Source organism: Mastomys coucha, unplaced genomic scaffold (genome assembly GCF_008632895.1).
Source record: "Mastomys coucha isolate ucsf_1 unplaced genomic scaffold, UCSF_Mcou_1 pScaffold3, whole genome shotgun sequence".
NCBI classification, from domain to species: Eukaryota; Metazoa; Chordata; class Mammalia; order Rodentia; family Muridae; genus Mastomys; species Mastomys coucha.
In genome coordinates, this window is record NW_022196909.1 from 56828956 (window position 1) to 56837353 (window position 8398).

At 36.0% G+C, this 8398-nt stretch overlaps 1 non-coding gene across 1 annotated transcript; it reads left to right on the forward strand.

The window, feature by feature from the left end:
- The first annotated feature begins 7271 nt into the window (after positions 1 to 7271).
- LOC116075630 lies at positions 7272 to 7390 on the forward strand. Its single transcript, XR_004112660.1, has one exon. It is a non-coding gene; the product is annotated as a 5S ribosomal RNA (ribosomal RNA).
- The last annotated feature ends 1008 nt before the right edge of the window (positions 7391 to 8398 follow it).

Consider the following 8398-nt stretch of genomic DNA (forward strand, 5'->3'; position numbering starts at 1 on the left):
AGTTTGAGAGTTTAAAGACTCTGCTTGTCTATTTCAACCCTCAAAACCCTCAAAATAGCACAAAGCACAAGGTCCTGTCCTACTGAAGAATTTCAATGGCTCTGCTTTTGTTTTTGTTTTTTACTCCAATAAGAACAGGAACATCGAGAGTTAACAAAAATCAGAAATGAATTTTGTTGGCAAGAACACCTTCTACAGGAGCTAGTAAGCAATATGTAGTGTTGCCATAGCTTAATTACTATGTTATAAATATTAATTTCATAATCATGAAACTCCAGTAGCTGCTTCCATCCATCTATCTGGCTTCTGCTTTCAGTGAAGCTAATGTGATTCCTGCGGCTATGCACACAGCTGTACTTTGCGTTGGGAAATGTGAAGTTTGTGCTCCTTGAAGATATTCTCAGAGGTTGTCCCATGTTTGAGACTGTCATCTTAAATGATTATGGCTACCACAAATGGGGCTATTGATCATCTTCACTGATGCTATTAGACCTGATGGATTTAGTACAGGATCTTAATGACTAAAGTGACTAAACTAGTCTTTGAGTCTTTGTTTTCTCCTATCTTTTTCTAAAGCACAGATTGAAAGATACTTTCATCCTCTTCCTGCTATTTGGCTTGGTTAGGCTATTTCTTAGATATCCAGAAACATTATCCATTCATTACTGTTCAACGGTGGAAGAACTTAACTTCTACAATATAAAACCTTTCTGAGTTTTCCCTATCACAACTAGACTACATCAAGTCCCTTTATTTCTAACAGCTCATTTCTAAGGTTTTCCCCCAGAGGACAAGGGTTATGTCCTATTCTCTGCCAGGATGCTAGACAAAGAGGTGTGGACAGTAAGTGAAACTTGCCTGGACAAAGCAATCCACAGACTAAAGTTAAAGTAGGTTAGAGAGCACCTGTTGTGTAACAGTTTTCTCTGAGATTGAAACATTCCATCCTGCAAGGAGGGCTCCTAAGAAAAAAGTAAACAACTCAAAAAATCTTCAGGAAGTTCCTGAAACTGAGCAGATTCATTATGCCTTTTCCTTCCAAGAGTGAACAACAAAGACTGTTGAGAGTCACTCTCAGACAAGACAAGCTGCAAAGCGGATTCCCAGATAAACTGGGCTGCAAAGAAAACACTGAGATCAAGCCAGATTTCTAAAAGATGCAAAAAACAGGTGGACTGTCTGGAAGATGCTTAGGTTAATGGAATCACTTGGAAAGCTGACTACAGGCTGTGTACTGTGCTCCAAGTTTCAGCTTTTATATTCTGTTACCCATGCTGGGGAAGGAGTACTTTGATTGCATCGCTGCCTCTTAGTAATTTCTTCTCCTATAAGTAACCTCCACACACAACCCTGTAAATTACTGCAATAAAACTCATTAGTTCATCAAAGTTAGATTTTAGTGGTATGCATTCTTTAATCTGTAGTGAGCTATGAATCTGGTTTGAGTAGACATGTGTTGCATCTCGCCAGGAAAAGTCTTGTCACACAACAATACCTTAAAATAGTTCTACTCTTTTATTAGTCTGTTCCCTAATTAGTTATTCATTGTAAAGAAGTGAGTGTGATATTTTCAGTTTGGTTGAATTTATTTCTATTTTCCAAATCTATCACTTATATTTATATAAATGAAGTATCTTTAAGGTGGACTAATGCTAACTTTTAAACAAGATATCTAAAAGAATTATGCTAAAATCATAAAACATGTTAAGAATTATATTTGTCATCTTTGACAGGAATTTCTGTCATATTTCTAATAAACTGTAATTTTTCTATCTCAAGTTATAATCGTGAGTACTTTTATAATTTTCTTAAATATTTAGTTCTTAAAAGTATTCAAGCTACATGGTTTTAATCGAAGCTTTCAATTGTGAAATTGAGTCATTTTCATGGTCACATAGCTGCAAGCAAAATCCTTTTAAATGATCCAGAATTAAAATGTAAATTAGTTTCTGGCTGAAACAAATTGACAGGTGAACATAGAGGGATATGCTTGATTCCTTTTTTGCCACCAGTGAGGATCATTGAAGACAATCCCTGGTTTTCTAGAATTCTCCAGAACATTTTAAACCCAGTAGCTATTTAAAGTTTTTTTGCAGCTCTAATTGACAGTGGAAACTGGGAGAATGGAGCAGAATAGTGCACAAACTAAAGTGTCAAACAATAGGTAACTTTATTCAGAGCATCAGATGATTTGTACCTAAAGATTAAGAAGGTCATATGCATTCAGCACACATATAATCGCAAGGACAAGCAAAGACAATAGCCAGTTGCAATGAATAATCTAACTCGTTCCTATTCCATTACACCTAGGAGATGAAAGCATACTCCAAGAACAATTTCATGTGTTTGAAGAAATTGAGGTCACACAACTCTTGTCTTGTTTTCTTGGAGTTTTCTCACAAGCACTCATAATTACCCTGGCACATCTTCCTTCTTGAATCATGTTCTAACACTAGATCTCTACTTTTATAGAATTTTTTAATAATTCTGAGGACTAAAGACATCAAGTTACCACTTTATTAATTTCAAGGCTGTGGCAAAAGCCAGGTATCCTGACATCCAATTCAATTCTGTTTAACATAGAACCATATGTGTCCAGTATGAAAAAACAGCTGTTTCCACACTGGTCATTTTAAGTTTTTTTCACATGTAGATAAAAATAATCATGATAACTAACTTTAGAGTGTATATATTATATCAAGTCTATGTTTTATATATATATATATATATATATGTATATTATAATTTTTGTTTCATCAAAACCTTACAAAATCTTACAATTTGAATTATATTGGTATTCCCATTGGACAATAAAGAAATTATTGGAATCAAATAAATCACTTAAAGTTCTCATCCTACATCTCTCATGATCTATGTTAAACTCTGTACATCCTCACATGAACGTCCAGGCTGGAACAACACCAACACAGAAAGTTGTGTGGATATGTTGGCTATCTCAGTAGTCTTTGAAAATTTCAAGGTTAATTAAAATTACCATCTGGCTTCATTCAGGGAAAAAACACTTTTTTCCATATCCAAGGTTTCTACTCTATAATTGGTCCCCATCTGGAATTTGGCTTCTTTCAGTTTCATTTACTTGTGATCAATTATGATCTACAAATATTAGATAAAAAATATCTAGACATAATAGCTTATTAAGTTAGAAACTATTCAAAGAATATAACCAAATCTCATTGTTCCATTGCATCCTACCCAGGAAATAAATCATTTCCTTTTCCAGTGTACTCATATTTTATATGATGCCTGCCTTTTATTCATTTAGTAGCTATCTAGTCATATATATTTGCAATATTGTAGTTACTGAAACATTGTATTTTGGTGCTAATGGGGTTAATGAAAATAAGCCTACTCTCTTTAGTAATGAGTTCCAAACTTAGAAGTAAAGAGTTTGAAAAATTTTTTTGCAGTGTGTTGTTCTAATTGTTCTATTAATTATTATTTTATTTTTAGTTTCATATTATGCCTCACTTAACATCTTATAATGGGGATTGATGGGTGGATGAATGGATGGATAATATCAATGTCTCATTTAGGATGCTTATCCTATCTCAGCAGTTTGACAGGTTGGTGAATCTCTGATCTGGCTGTTATACACTGCCAAAAGAAGCTTCTCTACCTAAATCTGAAAGCCATAACAGTCTATGTGTCTAAATATAAGTCTTGAGAGGTAGATTAATTATACAACCATTTAGCAAAACATCAGTGACTCTTCCATAGACCTGAGACTTCCTTACCCACAGACTTTTGGCAAAGGTTACAAAGCCAGGTATGTTTTCCCTTGCACTGAATGAGTTTAAGATCCAATTGTGAGTGGTTGGTTGTTCCTGGAACAGTCATGGCACTATTGCATCAGATGGTGTATGTTGTCTGATAAGTCAATACTGTTGAATACGGACACATTTTTCCCCCTGCAGACTACATAGCACCTCCAACACTGTAAATGTTAGTTAGCCAGATGCTTCCAGCTCACTCTAAGCTTGATTTCTCCGTGTCTTATATTCAAAGAGGGCATTGCATTCAGCAGTAGGTTATGGTACACAACCAAGAGTAGTAACCATAACTTTTGTTATTTGTGAATTCTAGGACAGGTCTCTGTCAAATATGCCATATTTTTATTTCCCAAAATGAAGCTAAATTTAGCCAATATTTTTAAGGAGTGTTTCTGTTCCATGGTAATATATAAGCAAACTTTTATATTAAGTAAAATATTTAACTGTTAGAAAAATACCATAAATTTACCTAGATTTATATTGAAAAATCATTTAATACAGAATAATATTTAGTTATATCATTCCAATTTTATTGATTATACAAAAGATATTTTCATTAAAGTAAAGGTTAAAATTTACTTTAACATTTATTATTTTGAATTTATAAGTAGATATAAAAGCAGGAAATAAGAGATTGAATATCTATATACTCATGTTTATCCCACCATAACACTTACTAATTTCCATCTGGTAGGATGGCTTAGTCAATTAAAAGTGGTTGTTAGGCAAGCTGACCAGCTGATTTAGACTGTCAAGTACATGGCAGAAGGAGATACCAACTCCAGAAAATTGTCCCTGACCTCCACTCATGTGCCTTGGCACCCACATTATCACTCAATTTTAGTCCATCTCTCCCATATACTCTTCCCAGGATCAGAGTACTTTAAAGCAAAGTCCCATATTATGACACATAAATACTTGTCCATTAAAAAGAAGAACCACTGGCAGTGGTAGCACATGTCTTCAATCCAGGTACTCATCAGATGGAAGCAGTAGGATTTGAAGTTAAAGATCAACCTTGGGTGCATAATGAATTTGAGGCTAACTTGGGGTTTGGAGTGGGCAGAAAAGTGGTTCAAAAATATAAAACCAAGATCCAAACTTTGGTTGAGAAATATATTTATTACAGACATTGATGCAAGAGTTTGTATTCGAAAGTGGCTTGATGTAGTGACATGTGCCTTTGGTTGTAAAACTTGGGAGACAGTTGCAGATATGTCTATGAGCTTGAAAACACTTTGTTAGATGGAGTTAGTTCTAGGACAGCCAGAAATACATAGGGAGACCTATGCCTTTCCCCCAGAAAATCAGGGGTGAAATTGGAGGTTGGAGAGGGATGGAATAGATGGACGGCTCAGAGGGAAAGAGTGCTTATCTGCTCTTGTAGAGACTTGAATCAACTTCCCCAGCTTTTATACTCAAGAGATTGATCCCAAGACAATCCCAGCACCTATGGAAACATCTTGAACACAACATTGCTTTGCACCCCATTTCAAACTCTTCAGCCACCACCTAACTGCAAAAGGCTAACCTTATCTGTGAAGAACAGCTTAGTCTTGACTCATGCACATAGTCCCTCCTTTCTTCTGTCCTCCTAGGGTTTAAAAGTTTCCTAGACTCTAAGAGATGCATGGTTGCTTAGTATGAGCTCTTTTCAGGTTCTCTGAAGTAAACCAGCCATCACATTGAAAACAATAGTGGTTTCCAGAGCCTAGAAAGTATGTGGAGGAGGAAAATATGGACACAAAATATTTAATAATATAGGGACACTATTGGATATGAGGCCTATGGTCTCTGACATAGTAAAACAACTATAAAGGAGAACAATTAATGTATATCTAAGGAGAGCTAGTAAAAAGTATTTTTAATATTCAGAATACAAAGAAATGAGAACTATCTGAGATGATAGAGAGATCAAATATTTTTTGATTGCTAGTAAGCTATTTATATATCAAAATATCACACTGTATGTTATAAGTATATTCAGTTATTATCAATCAGAAATAAAAACAATTTTTAAAATTTCAACCATTTAATGGATCTTTTTATATTAATTATTTAATGTATGAATTAGCTTTTACTAAGCTGATATAGTATATATTCATGCTACTTTCATATTCATTATATACTTTATATGAGTAAAGTCCTTATGCTTCAATTATGTCTAGGTTCCAAAGATATTACTATACTGGCATGCTAGAGAGCTTTATGTCAAGTTGACACAGCTGTAGAAAATTTTGGAAGAGGGAATCTCAATTGAAAAACTACCCCCACTAGATTAACTTATAAGCAAAACTATATGGGTCCTTTTTTTTTAATTGATTTAAGTTTTATTGCATTATGATGAGAAAAGATACATAATTTCAGTTTATCTGAATTTAACATTTAAAAACATATTTTAAGTAAATAGAATTACATCACATTCTTCTTTCCCTTTTGTACCCTAAAATCCTCCCAGAGTATTTTACATGTAAATTTCTCCATTCCCAGTTTCCCCTCCAAAAAACAAAGAAACAAACAAAAACAACAAAAACAAACCCCTGTTCCCTCCCCCCTCCCCATGCCTGCCACCCCACCCTCTCCCACTTATTGGCCCTGGCATTCCCTTACACTAGGGCACAGAACTTTCACAGGGCCGAGCTCCTCTCCTCCTATTGATGATCAAATTGCAATCCTCTACTATACACGTGATGCCAGAACAATCAGACCCCTCCATGTGCAGTCCTTGGTTGGTGGTTGAGAGCCTGAGAGCTCTGAGGGTACTAGTTAGTTCATAGTTGTTCATCCTGAGGGGCTGCAAACCCCTCAGCTCCATTGATCCTTTCTCTAACTCCTTCACTGGGGATCCTGTACTCAAATCAATAGATGTCTGTGAGCCTCTACATCTGTATTAGTCAGGTACTGTCAGAGCCTCTCAAGAGATAGCTATATTTAGGCTGGCTTGCCCTTCCTTCTGTCTGCTCCATAGTTAATCTCTGCAACTCCTTCCTTGGGTATTTGGTAAAAAGGACACATGCTCCACCATGTTCATAGCAGCCTTATTTATAATAGCCAGAACCTGGAAACAACCCAGATGTCCCTCAACAGAAGAGTGGATACAGAAATTGTGGTACATCTACACAATGGAGTATTACTCAGCTATTAAAAACAATAAATTTCTGAAATTCTTAGGGAAATGGATGGATCTGGAGAATATCATCCTGAGTGAGGTACCCCAATCACAAAAGAACACACATGGTATGCACTCTCTGATAAATGGTTATTAGTGCAGAAGTCTGGAATACAGGAAGAACAACCCACGAACCACAAGGAATTCAAGAAGAAGGAAGACCAAAAGGTGGACAGTGCATTCCTTCTTAAAAGGGGGAACCAAATACCCAAGAAAGGAGTTGCAGAGATTAACTATGGAGCAGAGAGCGAAAGAAGGGCAAGCCAGCCTAAATATAGCTATGTGGGTCTTTTTAAAAAAAAAGATAGAGGATCTACGGACATACCACCCTGAACGCGTCCGATCTTGTCTGATCTCGGAAGCTAAGCAGGGTTGGGCCTGGTTAGTACTTGGATGGGAGACCGTCTGGGAATATCGGGTGCTGTAGGCTTAAAAAAAGAAGAAAAAAAAAGATAGAGGATGGGTATGGGAAGACCCAGCTCACTGGAGATGATGACCCTGCAGGACTGGTGATTCTAGGTACCATAAGAAAGCAGACTGAGAAAATCATAAAAGCAAGTCAGTAGGCAGCAAATCTCCATGGACTCTGCTTCTGTTCCTAACGCCAAGTTTCTGTATTGGGTTCTTACCTTGATTCCCATAGTGATTCCCAGGAGTGTGACCTGACAGTTGTAAAGTGGAATAAAACTCTCCTTTCCCAAGTAGATTTTTTTTTAGCAGCATAGCAAAAGAAGCAATCATTCTAACTGACTTCAGATTTATTTCCCTGTGTTTTCCCTCTCCTCTGAGCAAAATGAATTTCATGACCATCCCATACACTGTGTTCTTTTCTAGGCTTATCTTCTGTACAGTTCTTTAGTAGTCAACCTCTACCCTCTTGTCACTGTTAAAATATTTCTTTTTCAAGAACCAATGGAAATACCATCTCTTTGGTCCTCAGATGAGTTCCTACCATCTACACTCTACTGTATTCTTTTCATGACTCTCTTGTGAGATTCTAGCTATCTCTTATTGATTTGCTTATCTTCCTCAATGCGTATCAATCTATCATCTGTCTCAAGCTTCCAGGGAGAAGAGACCACATCCTACTAACCTTTAAATCCTCAAAACCTTGTACAGTGTGAACAAAAAGATATTGTACATATTTTTAGTAACTTCATCTTTTCTAGTGTGTGAAATGTAGCATATTTTTATTACCATGTTTTGAGGAATATGAATTCTAATTCCATGACCAGATATTTAACATCAACAGGTACATAACCTTTTCTGTCAGACCAATACAGTGCAGAACTCTATGCTTCATTGAAATGGAACAGTTGTATTCTTTGGTAGCCATTGTTACAATTTATTGCCTCCTTTTGGTATTAAGAAGAATGACATGTTTTGGATAATCAGACATTCTTAAGTGATAACCACAGATGCATTTGCCAAAACTAAT